Source organism: Triticum dicoccoides, chromosome 4B (assembly GCF_002162155.2).
Source record: "Triticum dicoccoides isolate Atlit2015 ecotype Zavitan chromosome 4B, WEW_v2.0, whole genome shotgun sequence".
NCBI lineage: Eukaryota > Viridiplantae > Streptophyta > Magnoliopsida > Poales > Poaceae > Triticum > Triticum dicoccoides.
This window is the reverse complement of record NC_041387.1, coordinates 104,587,131-104,603,622: the sequence shown is the minus strand read 5'-3', so window position 1 is coordinate 104,603,622 and position 16,492 is coordinate 104,587,131. Positions and strand designations below refer to the sequence as shown.

The 16,492-nt window shown below is 50.8% G+C and overlaps 1 pseudogene; it reads left to right on the top strand.

Annotated features, from left to right (window-relative positions):
• The first annotated feature begins 5,745 nt into the window (after window positions 1-5,745).
• Window positions 5,746-16,492, top strand: part of LOC119295292 — a 14,299-nt pseudogene continuing 3,552 nt past the window's right edge.

The window sequence follows — 16,492 nt, the reverse complement described above, 5'->3', positions numbered from 1 at the left end:
GCCAGGCAACCAAACTATTGACCAAAGACATGATTCAGAGCCGATGCATATAATGCCAAGTTCGGGACACCGAAGTGTGCTGCAAAGCTGTTCGGGCTTTTTTTAGCAGCACATATGTGGCCGTATAGAGACCCTGGCAATGGGTGTCGAGGTATGTGAGTGAGACAACTGGGGAGACAGAGTACAGTTTTATGAATAAAGTTGATACCGAAAAATTGTCCCTACTAGAATCTGATTGATACGTCAAAACGTGATCTTATAGAGGGTACCATAAGCACCAAAATCATTTGACATGCCGGGGGTCTAATAATAAGGAGAAAAGCTCAGTACAGGTCCTTTAAATAAGGTTTGGTCCGAAGAGTCCTTTGAATATCCTGCCGCACGTCTGTGCCGCTTTCGCCTTGTAGAGAGGGGTTCCTTAAAGGGAACGGTCTTCGGTTACCCGCACGAAACCGGGCTCGAAGGAAGTCCTTGTAAGTCCGTAGGATATATAGGTTCAAATGCACCTGTGGTAGGAGAAAAGGAAATCAAAGAAAGGTGGAAGGTTATACAAGGTCGAACTATACTATAGACCTGTCTGTATTGTGCCTCCGTTGATGCCCAAGGTATTTTGAGTGCGTAGTGATGCATGCGCGGTATGAATTCCGCGGGTGTGCGCGGCGATCGACGGAGACGAAACTGCTAGCCTAGCTCCGGAAGTATTGATCCATCAACTTGCGGGACTGATCGGACTCTTTTAACAAAGTCCGGCGGCTTGATGGCCGATGAGGTGTGCGGCTTGAGGGGGCCGCTCTGTTCTTTGGCTGCGAGAGCTGCGGTGTGCTCCTCCGTGTAGAGGGAGCGTTCTGTGTTTCCATTGATTGTTATGACTCCGCGTGGACCGGGCATCTTGAGTTTTAAATAAGCATAGTGCGGGACCGCATTGAATCAAGCGAACGCGGTCCGTCCGAGCAGTGCGTGGTAGCCACTTCAGAAGGGTACAATATCGAAGATCAAGTCTTCACTGCGGAAGTTGTCGGGCGTGCTGAAGACAACTTCCAATGTTATTGAGCCCGAGCAACGGGCTTCTACGTCGGGTATTACTCCTTTAAAGGTAGTTTTAGTGGGCTTGATTCTGGACGGATCAATACCCATTTTGCGGATGGTGTCCTGGTAAAGCAGGTTAAGGCTACTGCCACCGTCCATGAGGACTCGTGTGAGGTGGAATCCATCGATGATTGGGTCGAGGACCAAAGTTGCCGAACCTCCATGAAAGATACTAGTCGGGTGGTCCTTTCGATCGAAGGTGATTGGACAAGCCGACCATGGGTTGAATTTTGGGGCGACCAGCTCTATGGCGTAGACGTCCTTTAATGCGCGGTTGCGCTCCCGTTTGGGGATGTGGACGACATAGATCATATTCACCGTTTTGACCTCAGGGGAAATTTCTTCTGGCCTCTTGTGTTTGGTGGGCAAGGCTCTGCTTCGTCGTCCTCGCTGGGCGGCCTTTTCCCCTTGTGTTCGGCGTTGAGCTTGCCAGCCTGTTTAAAGACCCAACAGTTTTTGTTGTTGTGATCGGCAGGTTTATCGAGGGTGCCATGAATCTGGCAAGGCTGATCAAGTATTCTGTCCAAATTGGATGGACCATCTTTGTTTCCTTTGAATGGCTTCTTCCACTGACCGGATTTGGAGCCACTGAATCCGGCGTTGACCGCCGTGTCTTTGTTATTGTTTCGACGCTTGTGCTTGTCGCGTTGTGGCTTGCCATTGTCATCCTTGGCTTCAGAGGTGCCTGGGTCACTGGTGCTATTGCTTCTATGAGCTGGTCAGCTATCTTCTCCCGCACAAAAGCAGGTCATAAGTGCGGTAAGGGCTGCCATGGACTTCGGCTTCTCTTCGCCGAGGTGTTGGGCGAGCCACTTATCTCGGATGGTGTGTTTGAAGGCCGCGAGGGCTTCGGCGTCCGGGCAATCCACAATCTGGTTCTTTTTGATTAAGAACCTGGTCCAGAGCTTCCGGGCTGATTCGTCGGGTTGCTGGATTATGTGACTAAGGTCATCGGCGTCCGGGGGCCGAACATAGGTAACTTGGAAGTTGTCTCTGAAGGCGTCCTCCAAATCTTCCCAACTACCGATAGAGTTTTCTGGGAGGCTGTTCAGCCAGTGCCGTGCTGGTCCCTTAAGCTTTAGGGGGGGGTATTTGATGGCATGTAAGTCGTCACCGTGGGCCATGTGGGTGTGGACAAGAATAATCTTCAATCCATACTGCGGGATCTGTCGTGCCGTCGTATGATTCAATGTTCACGGGTTTAAACCCTTCCGAGAACTAGTGCTCTACCTCATCAGTGAATCATAGGGGGTGTGCGTCTCCTCTCTATCGGCGACATCATGACCGTATGCGGTTTTCGGCTGCCCGGGTGAGGTTGTGCTTATCGCGCCAGGCCTGATGGCTGTCTTCTTGCACTGGTGCATGCCCCCTTGATCCATAAATTGATCTGGTATGATCGTCTCTATTGTGCAGGTTCCGTCGCAAGTCGTGCGTGTACCCTGCAGCCGCTGTTTCTCTGCCTCTAGGGTGAGGTGGTGCGGGCTGGTGTCCAGCTTGGGTTGTCGCTCTGTCCCCGCCACGAGGTAGTCGGTCAGGCCCCTCAGCCGCGTTACACACTGTCGGTATAGGTTCTAGGACCTCATCGTCGAATTGGGAGAGCAACCTGCGCTTTGGGTAACTCTTAGTTGGGCGCTCGAGGCCGTATTCCTCGGCAGCCAGGACATTAGTCCTGGTCAGCTTGAAGTTGTTGCCGCTTCTTTTTCAGGCTTCTTGTAGTGGCTATTAGCCGACGCTTAAAGCGCTCTTGATCGAGGGGTTCCTTTGGCACGATGAAATCTTCGTCGCCGAGGCTCTTGTCCTCTTCGGAGATCGGTAGGTAATTACTATCTTCCGAACCCTCGTTTCCGATAGGATCGTCAGGGTTGACTTGCCCCTCTTCCCAATCATCCTGCTCGGATGTTGGCTCGACCAGGGCATCTTGGTCTTCAGTGTTCTCCGGGGTATTATTGTCTCCGGTGCCGGTATTGCGGTCTTTTTCGAAACGCGATTTTGATCAGCGCCGTTGACATCGACGCTTCGGAGGTGCTTCAATAGGCTTGTCCTCTAGATTCTTCCCATCGTCGCCGTCATCCTATTTGGGTGTGTCCACCATGTATACATCATACGAGGAAGTGGCCGTCTAGCGTCCGGTGAACGGCGGGTTCTGGCTCTTCTCATCTTCAGTATCGTTGTCCACACCGTCGATGTCTTCGGAATCGTAGTCGAGCGTGTCGGTTAAATCCTCGGCAGTGGCTATGAAGTGGGTGGTGGGTGGGATGTGAAATTCCCCGCTCTCAGCCCCTAGTATGGGCTGGGTGTAGTTTGATAGTGATTTTTCTGCAATGGCGAGAGATTGCATCAAGTCCAGGGCCTCGTTCAAGAGCGAGGTTTGGACGGGGAAGCGAGGGTCCGTGGAGTTGGGCGGGACGGAAGTTCCCTGGTCGAGCCCGCATAACACGGACCTCGAGAGTTCGGAGCTGGTGTTCGGGAGTGAGTCCGGCTTTATGTTGATGAAGGGAGTCTGGCGTGACTCTGGGCCTGCCGGTGAAACGATCCCCTCCGTATCTCCGGTATTGAGCTCTATGGTTGCAGAGAGTCCAGCGGGATCTAAACTCCCGTCTTCAGACTCGGTGATGTGTTCCGGATCTAAGGCCGAAGCTGTGGTCGAGGCCGCGAACCCTTGGAAGATCAAGTCTCCTCGGATATCGGTGACATAGTTTAGGTTCCCAAAACTGATCTGATGACCAGGGGCGTAGCTGTCAATCTGCTCCATATGGCCAATCGAATTGGCACGCAGTGCAAAGCCGCTGAATACGAAGATTTGGCCAGGGAGAAAAGTCTCCCTCAGGGCAGTATTGTTGTAGATGATTGATGGAGCCATCGAGCCTTCTGGCGACAGCGCAGTGGAACTCTCAATGAAAGCACCAATGTTGGTGTCAAAAACGGCAGATCTCGGGTAGGGGGTCCCAAACTATGCGTTTGAGGATCGAAGGTAACAGGAGGCAGGGGACACGATGTTTACCCAGGTTCGGGCCCTCTTTAACGGAGGCAATACCCTACTTCCTGCTTGATTGATTTTGATAAGTATAGGGGTTACAAGAGTTGATCTACCTTGAGATCGTAATGGGTAAACCCTATATGTCTAGCATGTATGATTATTCTAGCCCTATGGACTAAACCCTCCGGTTTATATAGACACCGAAGGGATCTAGGGTTGTATAGAGTTGGTTTACAGAGAAAGGAAGATGCATGATCCGAACGCCAAGCTTGCCATCCACGCAAAAGAGAGTCCCATCCGGACACGGAGGAAGGCCTTTGATTCCGTATCTTCACAACCCATTAGTCCGGCCCATATCACATAGCCCGGACGCCCGAGGACCCCTTAGTCCAGGACTCCCTCAATCACCAACTCCAACTGGGCGAGAAGAATGTCGAATCCACCTCGGTGACGCCTCCAAGAAGGGATATGCCACCCATGGGCGCCATCGCCGGCCCGGCCAAAGCTGAGCATGAGTTTCATCTGAGCATCGCACATCTCCACACCACGAAAGAATGGGCAAGCATCGTCCATGTCGCCTTACACCGCCGCCATCGCAGCTCCACGCCATCATAGCCGCTAACCGAGGACCGCGGACAGACCGCACGACAGAGAGAAACACGACCCAATCAACATCTCCAACCTAGCCGAAGAACAGCAACCAACAACAACTCCAGCAAGGCCCAGGACCGCCCGCGATGGCTGTCACCCACACCAAGGGACAACCTTGCGAGGACCCATCACCTCTCGATGGACAACTCCCACGCTGACATCATCGGCAGAGCACCGCCACAAGCTACACAACCCAGGAGGTACCCGGGCACTCGCTACTCGCCAGGAACTCCATCGTGGCCGAGCCATCACAATGCCACCACTGACCTGGTCAGTAGCTCGCGTCGTGGCCTCCAGATAACACCGGCGCGCACGCCCGTGCCGCCACACCTCTGCCTGCACTCGCCATGACCACTGCCCCACCACGCCTCCCGCCACACACCGTCGCACACCACGCCGCACCACCCAACCGCCAGCACCAACACGGTTTCCAACGGCCATGGAGGCCCAGCGTCACCACGCCTGCCGGCAGCATGAACGAAAACTTGGCCGGCCAGATCCAGATCTAAAACGGAACGAATTAGGATGGGGGCAATACCACAGGCCGCATCACCCGACGAGGCACACACCTGCACCGTAGCCACCACGTCGAGCCACCGCGGGACCTTCTCAACACCACGTCGCCAAGGAAATCCGTCGGAGGAGCACCCACGCCATGGCCAAGGAGGAGGGGGCCGCGTCGGGAGAGTCCCTGCCGCCACCGGCACTGCTCGGACTTTGCCCGACAACGGTCCACGACGGCGGCGAGGTGGAGGGGAGCGACGAGGGGAGGTCGGCGATGCGGGGGTCGTGGGGCCCCATTACCATCATCATTACCCTAAAATCCATAAGGGCACACATAATTTTGTTCACCCTTTTCTTTTCCCTTTCTTTTCCTCCCATCAGCAAAACTTCTAGTACAAAAATCCATAAAACCCAAACCACACAATGTGGTCCACGATATCCTCCCCAAACAGAACCTCATCCTTTCAGCAAACCTCCAAGAATGTCAATCTCAGAGAAAAGAGACTCTGATCACCGCAAGACCAAACTTTCTTTCTCTGCCCGTTTCCCCTTCCCATCACATTTCTGTAATTTCTCTTCATATTTTTGTGTGCGTGTGCGCGTTCCATTTGGGATCGGCGACAGCAATCCGCCCACAGCCACCCACAATGGCGGCGGCCTGACCAACCTGCCGCGGAGAGTTTTGCCAGTTCGCCTCTTGTTTTCCCTACCGGTAGTTCGGATTCTTCTCTCTCCCTCTCCCTCAGCGGCCGCAGTTTTTACTCCATCCCCTCACCTGTGGATGCCATCGAGAGGCACGCCGAGACCACGGGCGGCCTCGACAGCGACGCGCTTCCTCCCGCTCCGCTCGTCCTCGTCGCGCGCGCGTGATGCTCGCCGTCTGCGCGCGGCACGGGCCCGCCCAGCTCCCGCTCCCGCCGCTCGGGGGCGAACGTGTCGCCTGGGTCGCCGCCGGCAGGTGGTGGTGCTGGCGCCCCGCGGCGGCGCGCCGCGGCGTCGCCGCGCGGGCCTCGTCCTTCAATTCCCGGATCGGGCTCGATTCCCAGGTTAGTTGCCGTTCTCGAGCATTCCGTCGAACAGTTCGTCGAAGCGACTCGGGGCGCCGCCCTTGTTCTTGGTCTAGCGATCTTCGCGGCTTCTAGTTCTAGTTCTTGAACCTTCGATATGCAAATTGTACCCCATTTATGGGATGGATGGCTGGTGGCACATGCTTTCTGTGTATGGTTCTAGCCTGTATATGGTTTCTGTGGGCATTTGATCGAACACTTCTTGAGGCTAGAAATGAAGTGTAAACTTTGTTTCTTGTTTGATTGCATCGATAGTTCCAGATGATATTGTAGTGTTGCTTCGTAACTGATGGATCACATTCTTTGCTGTAGAATTCTCACACAAGGGACTTATCCCAGCTGTTGTGGGTGGGTCCAGTGCCCGGCGACATCGCAGAGATTGAGGCATACTGCCGCATATTCCGTGCTGCAGAGCAGCTCCAAAATGCTGTCATGTCGGCGCTCTGTGATCCAGAGACAGGCGAGTGCCCTGTGCGGTACGATGTGCCATCCGAGGACCTGCCAGTGCTGGAGGACAAGGTTGCTGCTGTGCTTGGCTGCATGCTGGCATTGCTGAACCGGGGTAGGACAGAGGTGCTTGCTGGGCGGTCAGGTGTCACGAGCGCGTTCCAAGGATCTGAGCACAGCACGATGGATAGGATTCCGCCGCTGGCCCTGTTCCGTGGTGATATGAAGCGGTGTTGTGAGAGCATGCAGGTTGCACTTGCTAGCTACCTTGTACCGAGTGAGCCCCGAGGATTGGATATCTGGATGAGGCTGCAAAGGTTGAAGAATGCCTGCTATGATGCGGGTTTCGCAAGGGTTGATGGTCATCCCTGTCCAACATTGTTTGCAAATTGGTTTCCGGTGTACTTCTCAACTGTGCCAGATGATTCGGAGACAGATGAGTTGGAGGTTGCATTTTGGAGGGGAGGGCAAGTCAGTGAGGAGGGTCTGGCGTGGTTATTGGCTAAGGGATTCCGAACTATTGTCGATCTCCGGGAGGAAGATGTTAAGGATGATTTATATCTTTCAGCAGTTGGCAAAGCTGTCTCATCCGGAAAGATAGAGGTGGTCAACATGCCAGTTGAGATTGGGACTTCTCCCTCAGCTGAACAGGTTCAGCAATTTGCGGCGCTTGTGTCTGATGGGACGAAGAAGCCCATTTATCTTCATAGCAAGGAAGGGATTAATAGGACGTCTGCAATGGTCTCCAGATGGAAGCAGTATGCCACTCGTGCAGAGAGACTGGCCACCAAAAAGCGTTCACCAATTGTGAATGGTAAGGCGCTGAAGAATGATCTGACAAATGGCCTAGGTTCCTTGTCAAATGGTAGTGAAAATGGTGCAGTAGTGAAGTCTGATAGAACCATGGATGCTGGGGAAGCACGTGATATAGACATAGAAATTACAAGTAATAATCCGGAAGTTACTAATTCCCTTCCCAATGGTCAAAGCACTGAACAAGGTGAAATGCATGACAGCAGGACAGAACTTCTTTCAGATTTTAAACTGGAGACTAGTCCTCTCAAGGCACAGTTTCCTACTTGCAATGTCTTCTCTAGAAAGGAGATGACCAAATTTTTTAGAAGCAAAAGAGTTTATCCAAAATCTGTTCTGAACTCTCGAAGACGATCGAGTAGCTTGATGATCTCAAGGAGAAAACAAAATCTCAGAGCTGAACATAATGAGGCCATTGATTGTGAAGCAGCAGACATGATGGTTTTGAAAAACGCAAATGGGACATTATTTGATAATGATTATATATTATCGGTTTCTTCAGGTATCACTAATACAAAACCCTCGAACAATGGAACCTCCACTTCTTTTGAAGAAAAGGGAAGTGCAGCTTCACTCCTAACTATTGATCCTAAAACATCTAATGCCAGCAATCCCAATGGGAATGCTCAGCTTGGATCACAAAAACCATCCGAAAAGAATGGTGGTCCTTATCTTGAGAGATACTCATCAGATACAATTGATGGAAGTATTTGTGCCACAACTGGTGTTGTCAGAGTTAGTCAAGAAGAAAAGCTGAGATGTTTCTAGTACGTACAGATGGATTCTCTTGTACTAGAGAAAAAGTAACAGAATCATCTTTAGCTTTTACTCATCCTAGCACCCAGCAACAGATGCTTATGTGGAAATCTCCTCCAAAGACCGTCTTACTGTTGAAGAAATTAGGTGATGAGCTCATGGAAGAGGCTAAAGAGGTGGATGCACAATTTCCATTTTTTAGTACATATCTATTTATTGCATGTCATTCATATATGAATACATATTTTCTTTTTTCGTATTTGGTAGCAAAATGTACTCTACTCATCTTAAAGAATAAAGTTCTGGCATGCAAATTATGTATTCGATAAAATTATAAATATAGTGCTAGTTTTATGTTTAGAAACTTACCTTACATCATGGATTCATAGTAAGATGTGGAACTACACAGAATTAATTGCGAGATTTTTAGTATTGTTGTATCAAAGAGAGCATTAGTTAAGTGAGCTACTATAGTTTGAATTTTCTTCTTTAGAGTTTAAGTTCTTGAAAGGTTTTGTGTGATTGATGAGGGTTTGCTTTAAAATTCAAAACAGCTGTATCTCTTTTGTGTGAGGTGGATTGACTTGTAGATCTCACTTCATGGTAGGGATAATCATTCATGTGTGCCAACCAGTCTATATCATGTAGCTAACGTGTCTGTTACACATTTCCAAATTTTGTAACTCATGCAGTCCATGCTCTTTGGTACATGTCTTCGTAAGTGTCAAAGTTTGTCTAAGACTTAGTTATCTACTCCAACTATCCGAGCTGTCTGATAGTCACTTAGGATATACATTTCATGTACTTCTACCTAATTTTATTTCTTATTTGGCAACGTACACATCATCTGATATCCTGTATACTACTTTTCAGGTTGCTTCGTTTCTGTATCATCAAGAAAAGATGAATGTTCTTGTGGAGCCTGATGTTCATGATATATTTGCGAGGATTCCTGGTTATGGTTTTGTGCAAACCTTCTATACTCAAGATACCAGGTATAAGTGAGACATATGTAAGTCTGATGAGTGATATAACTGTATATTAATTTCTGCATTACTATTTACTAATATTATTTTGTACCAAAAATCAGCGACCTTCATGAGAGAGTTGATTTTGTCACATGCTTGGGTGGTGATGGGGTCATATTGCACGCATCAAACTTATTTAGGACTTCTGTACCACCTGTTGTCTCGTTCAATCTTGGATCTCTTGGATTTCTGACTTCACATAATGTATGTTTCAGACTCCATTCTAAGAGAATTTTATCCTATGACCTTCTTTTGTCAATTCTAAGCATGTAACTTTTCCTTCACTTCAGTTCGAAGGTTTCAGACAAGATATGAGAGCTGTCATCCATGGGAACAATACACTTGGAGTTTATATAACACTTAGAATGCGTCTACGCTGTATAATCTTTCGAAATGGAAAAGCAATGCCCGGGAAAGTGTTTGATGTGCTAAATGAAGTCGTTGTTGATCGGGGTTCTAATCCATATCTCTCAAAAATTGAATGCTATGAGCATAACCACCTTATCACTAAGGTAAGATCTGTATAAAGCCTTAGAAACTAGATGTCTCTATTTGTGCCTTTTTCCTTGGTAAGCATCTTTGCCCTTTGTCTATATTTCTCTCTGGAATCTTTCGGCTACGCAAAGTTCACAATGGCAAATATTGAATTAACTCAATTTTCATGGGTGGCACCTCCAAATTCTGTATTATGCTAGAAAAGTTTAGCCAGTTGTCACTTATGCTTCAAAATTTCTCCAAACTGAACTGTCCATTGTTTCATACTTTTGTCACTTCGTGCCCTGAAAGAAACGGTTATTGCAGTATAATCATCACATATTAGTGTCGCTGAGTCTACTTGCTACTCTTGATCTTGTAGTCCTGGAGATTATATTACTGTTTGATGCTTGCATTTACTTAGATGTTTAGGATTGTTGTACTATTATGTATCCACTGTAACTTCAACTACTTTGAGTTAATGGGAATATATATAGGTTCAAGGAGATGGTGTGATAGTAGCAACACCGACTGGCAGCACAGCATACTCTACTGCAGCAGGGGGTTCAATGGTAGGTTATTTTTGCAAGTTATATCACTAGGAAGAACTGAGCAAAAGCATTGACTTAAATTGTGTGATGGCATGTAAACAAAAGCATTTTCAAGATTCACCTAATGCATGTTTCTTGTGTTATATTTCCACTCTGTGTGACATGTTATTTCTCAGTTATGCAGCATATGGATATAATTTTTACATTTAAGACAGAATTTTGGTTATATAAATAAATCTTCCATCTGTATGCATCCTGTGCCTGTTTCAACAAAGCCAGGCCAATGAACATCCGGAAAGCTCTTTGTCCTTGATTTCCACTGCGGAATTGTTTAGTGGTTCCTTTTGACAAGCTTAAACTACAAATGCTTTCACAAGCTATACTTTTTTCGAGAAAATGCAAGACTTTTGCGTTTCATTGCATTGGAAAGGTAGAAGTTTGTTACTGTTAGAGTTATATTTATGATGGCCTTTGGCCTTTTGTATTTTGGCCTTTTGGCCTCCCACCTGTACATGTATATATGAGGCTTTAGCCTCCTGATAATATCATGTTGTGCATCTTCCTAACATGGTATCGAGCTTAGGTCCTTTTTTCCGCACGACTGCAACTCGTGCTGGATCCATCTAGTACTGCCGCTGCCCGCTGCCTTCTTTCAGTCCGGCTGAACTTCTCCTCCGATCTTCTCCGGCTTGGCTGCGACGCCCCAGGCTGCCGATTCCCCTTCTCTGACCTCCCCGCCTAGATCAAAGAGGTCGGGTCTGGCGTCCTGTACCTGGTCCGCTGCTTCCTCCTGGTCGTCGCAAGATTCTCAATCGGCTCCACCGGCTGTACCTCCTCCACCTGCTGCACATCCCGCTGCACCACCTCCACCTGCTGCACATCCTGCCACCGCCCCTGCTAGCTTTGGCCGCCGCTGGCTCTACCAGCCGGCCGCTGAAGTCCGGCGCGGATCCGCCTCCCCTACAAGCTCCGGTCACGGTGGCCCTTTGTCCGCTGCAGCCACTGGACGATTATCCGCCCGCTGCTACTCCTGATCGAGCCGGCCATCCAGATTCAATCCTACAGGACGTTGCCGCCCCGTCGGTTCCTCTCCTGCGGGTCAAGGGTCAACCTGATTCCTCATGGGTGTATACGCTACGCGCCTGTTCGCGTGGATTGCTAGCTGCTGCGTGCGTGTCTACTTGATTGGGTTGCTCGTGGGCCGACGTGCTATTTGGCTGAATTGGCCTGGCTGAGGACTGACTTGTTAGTCCGCTGTTGCCAAAAAAGAGAGAAAAAAAAGGAGCACCATGTCTTTCACGTCATCGAGCTATGTCGCCATCCCACACCGCTGGGTGATATTCGAGGTGTTCCCTACATCGACCAACTCTCGCGCATACGTCGTCGCTCCATGCTTGGTGCTCGTCCGTCTATGACGTTATCTCCTACGGCGTCTTCAGCATGCTGTGCTGGTAGCTATTCGTCGGCTCCTCTCACGGCTTTTGCCCGCGGATGTGGTGCCTCCTCTACACCGCCTCCTCTCGCGGCTTCTGCGCGTAGCGGTGACCGCTCTACATCGACTCCCCTAGTGGTTTCCACATGCGGCTCTACGTCGACTCGCCACTCTCGGCCGACTCTACACGCGGCTTCCATGGGTGGTGGCGACTGCTCATCGTCGGCAGGTGTTTCTACCTCAACCTTTTCTGTCGTGTCCCTGTCAGCGCATGAGATTGCGCAGCTGCGATTCCTGCTTGTTGCTTGGGATTCTCCACCGACATGTTCTGCAGTTTCCGTGACTGACTCTTTTGGCACTGAGAAACCACTTTCTACTCATTCAGGTACATCCCCATGGATTCTTGATACTGTAGCTTCTTTTCTTATGACTTATGATTCTTCCACTTTGACCTCCGTTCGACCTGTTGAGTCTCCTGTTCGTGTTCTTACGGCTGATGGTACTCCCCTCCCTGTAGCTAGTCGAGGCACTCTTAGCACTTCTTCATTTCATGCCCCCTTTGTCGCTCATGTTCCTCGACTTACCATGCAGCTCATATCTGGTGGTCAGATTGTTGACTCTAGTTGTAGGGTCATTCTCAACTTGATTCATGTTCTGTTCAAGATCGTCGCACGGGCGCTCTGCTTGGTGCTGGCCCTCGACGCCCTGATGGTCTCTAGGAGCTTGACTGGCTTCGTCTTCCCTCTGCTGGCACCGCCGCCAGTCTCACAGCCCCTGTTGCTGCATCCACCAGCTCTTTTCAGCAGTGGCATCATCGTCTTTGCCATTTATGTGGTTCTCGTCTCATCCTTGGTTCATAGGGTGTTCTGGGGTCTGTCTCTGGTAACGCTTCATTGGATTGTTTGGGTTGTAGGCTTGATAAGCAGATTCAGCTACCATATCCTCACAGCGAGTCAATGTCCGAGCGCCCTTTTGATCCCGTTCACTCTGATGTTTGGGGTCCGGCTCCCTTCGCATCGAAAGGGGGTCATCGCTACTGTATTATCTTTATAGATGATTCTTCTCGGTATACTTAGATCTATCTCATGTCTTCTCGTAGTGAGGTCTTGTCTATATACAAAAAATTGCTGCCATGGTTCATACGTAGTTTTCCACTCCTATTCGTGTTTTTCGCGCAGATTCAGCTGATGAGTATATCTCCCTTGCCCTGCAAGGATTCCTTGCTGAGCAAGGTACTCTTCCTCGGTTCTCTAGTGATTCCACCTCTCCTCTCCTTTCCTTCTCCTAAGAGGCCAAGTTCATGCCAAAGCAGTAAAATCTAGTGTACATCCCAGGTGGCGGGTAAGATGATCCGCAAGCCACGAGCACCAGCTCGTGCCCATTGCTCAGCTCCATCCTTGATCCTAGAGACCAGGACAGGGACGATGGGCACCGTCGAATATGCATTCATTGCGTTGCTTCCAAATCATCCATGGCGTCAGAGTGCAATGGAGGCGAGACCCTTGCGCATCGGCGTAGGTGTGTTTTGCTTGGCGTGGAACCACCAGTCCATGAGGGTATCCTCCTGGTTTGGTCCTGCGTTTGTCATTCTGAGCCAAGCTAGGACCTCATGCCAGGTCTGTTTGGCGAAAGGGCACTCCAGGAGCAGGTGTCGTATCATCTCTGGAGCCTGGTCGCATAACGGGCACCGGGACTGGTGTTGGAGGCCACAACGAGCGAGGCGGTTAGCAGTCCAGCACCTATCAAGGTTGGCCAGCCAGTGGAAAAATTTCACACGTGGCAGCGCCCAGCTCTTCCAGATGAGCTTCGAGGAGAAACAAGTTGTGGATCCCTGGAATGTGGCTAAGGTAGAAGGAGCGTGCTGTGTAGGTGCAGGAGGCAGTCCACTTCCAGACAAGCTGGTCGGGGGCATCCGAGAGCAAGAAGTGCTCGATCACCTGCCAGACTTGCACATATTGGCCAATCTGGGTTAATCCCTCCAGAGCGGTTGATGCTAGAATCATGTATTAGATCAGGCGATGATTCATTTCTCTCCAGGCTGATATATGATACTTATTATTCTGTCGATATTGGGGAGGAAGAGTTTCAATATGGCCGGGGGCATCCGAGAGCAAGAAGTGCTCGATCGCCTGCCAGACTTGCACATATTGGCCAATCTCGTTGATCCCCACTATCCCATGGATGTCGCTCGCCCAACTACGGCCATGTATACCTTGAGCGACGGTTCGAGTCTTGCGGCGGCGCTTGGGGATGCAGTTGTACATGGTTAGGGCTATTTCACTGATGGATTGTCCATTGATCCAGCGGTCCTCCGAGAAAGTGCAGTCTGGCCATCTCCAATGGTCATGGTGGTGGAGGTGAAGAAGAGCGCCCTTTCCTCAGTAGAAAACTGCAGGTCCAGGCCATGCCAAGCACGCTCATGATTAGTGCGAGAGAACCAAAGCCATCGTAGCCTCAGGGCGAGGCCAGCGCGCTCGAGGTCCTGGACTCTGAGGCCACCGAGCGAGATGGTTCCGGTAAATGCGTTGCCAGTTGACATGACAGTGAGGCCGCCGCACGGCCGACCCATAAGAAGCCGCATTGGATCTTCTCAATTTGACGTAGAATCTTTTTTGGCGGTACAAAGGCGAGTAGCTGGTGCACTGGAATGGCTCGGAGGACAAATTTCACTAGCGCGAGGAGCCCATGTTTGGACATCAGACCAGCCTTCCAGGCAAGGAGCCGCCCAACGATCCCATCAACTAGCGGCTTCAATTGGGCAGCAGTAGGCCGTCGTATCGTGAGGGGGATCCTGAGATAGGTGATCGGTAGCTCAACAATAGGGCAGCCGAGGTGTGCGAGCACATCCGTTGCCTCATCCGCGTCACAGTGCAGTAGCGGAGCTCTTGGTGTAGTTCACTCGTAGGCCAAAGGCGTGGTCGAAGAGCTCCAAGATCTCCTGCACAGCCATGATATCGCTGGACGTACAATGGAAGAAGAGTACCACATCGTCCGCGTATAGGGATATTGCTAGAATCGAGCGCCTAGGGTGCAACTGGGCCATAATGTCGAGGTCGATCGCGCGCTTGATGAGCCTTCCCAATGTGTCGACGGCGAGCACGAACAGCTGTGGGGACAGCGGGTCGCCCTGGCGGAGTCCCTGTAGGTGCCAAATAGGCGGGCCTGGCTTGCCGTTCATCAGGACGCGTGTGCTTGCCGACGAGAGGAGGATAGCAATCCACTCCAAGAATCTGTTCCCAAATCCATGTTGGCGTAGCACCTCGAATAGGAAGGGCCAGGCCAGGGAATCGAAGGCGCGTGTAAGGTCCAGTTTGAGCAGCACTCGCGGGGCACCCAGCTGGTGTAGGAGTCGTGCCGACTGCTTGACTAAGATGAAGCTGTCAAGCAAACTTCGGCGGGTGATGAATGCGTTGTGCATCGACTAATTAGGCGATCCAGCTTGGGGGTGAGGCGTAGAGAGAGGACTTTGGCGAAGATCTTGGCCACTAGATGATTGAGGCTTATGGGCCGGTAGTCATTGAGCGAGCTGGCATCTGCGCGCTCCGGGAGCAGGGTGATGAGTGCCTGGTTGAGGCTGCAGAAGCCATACCCCCTCATCTCGTAGAGCTGCTGGAAGATGTCAACAAAGTCTTGTCGAACCGTGATCCAACAAGTTCACAGGAATTCTGCGGTGAAACCATCGGGTCCTGGAGCCTTGCACGCGGGCAAACACTTGATCGCCTCCCAGATCTCCTCGACACTGAAGGGATCATCGAGGTCGTCCAGCTCACTGGGATTGATTAGCTCAGACAGGTCCAACGAGCAATCTCGGCTGATGGCTGTGCCCAGGAGCGCATCATAGTGTGTGAAGGCTGCTTCTGCCATGATCTCTTGCTCGGGAATGACCTGGCCGTCCACGGTGAGGCTGGAGATCATGTTCTTTTGCCGGCGGAAAGAGCATTGCCCGTGGAAGTTGGTGTTGGCGTCACCATCCTTTAGATTGACAATACAAGCGCGTTGGCGAGCGAAGGTACGTTCCATGGAAGCTAGCCCAAGATAGGAAATCTTTAGCTGCTTACGGAACCAATCCTCGTGCGGCATCAACATTCAGTCTTCCTGAGCCTTGTCGAAGCGTGAGATGAGCTCACGCGAGATGGCCATCTTATCTCTGATGTTCCCAACGAAGTGGGAGCTCCAACTCGTCAGCTTTCGGGGTGTGGCTTGCAAGCGGATCATCAGGCGACGGAACGGGTTAGCGTCATGGACAGAGCTCCAGGCCGCAGTCACCACCTCATGGAAACCATCCATCCGCAGCCATATGTCTTCAAAGTGGAATCGGCGATGCGCAGCCGGCACTGGGGTACAATCCAGCAGCAACGGGCTGTGATGAGAGACCACCGAGGCTAGGCATCTAAGGTGGCAAGCGTCATGCGCGTCCTCCCAGTCGGGGGTGCAGAACACTCGATCAAGGTGCGCAAGAGTGGGCGAGGACTGCTCATTCGACCAGGTGTACCGGCGACCGTTGAGGTAAACCTCCTTCAATGTTAGGTCGTTGAGGACTCTACGGAATCTCCCCATCATGCGCCTATTCAGATTGCCATTGTTCTTGTCCTCATCGCGGTAGATTAGGTTGAAATCCCCGCGAAGCATCCATGGCCCCTGACAGGCACTACGGATCTCGTGTAGCTCCTGGAGAAACTCAATTTTATTTGCATCGTCTTGCGGCC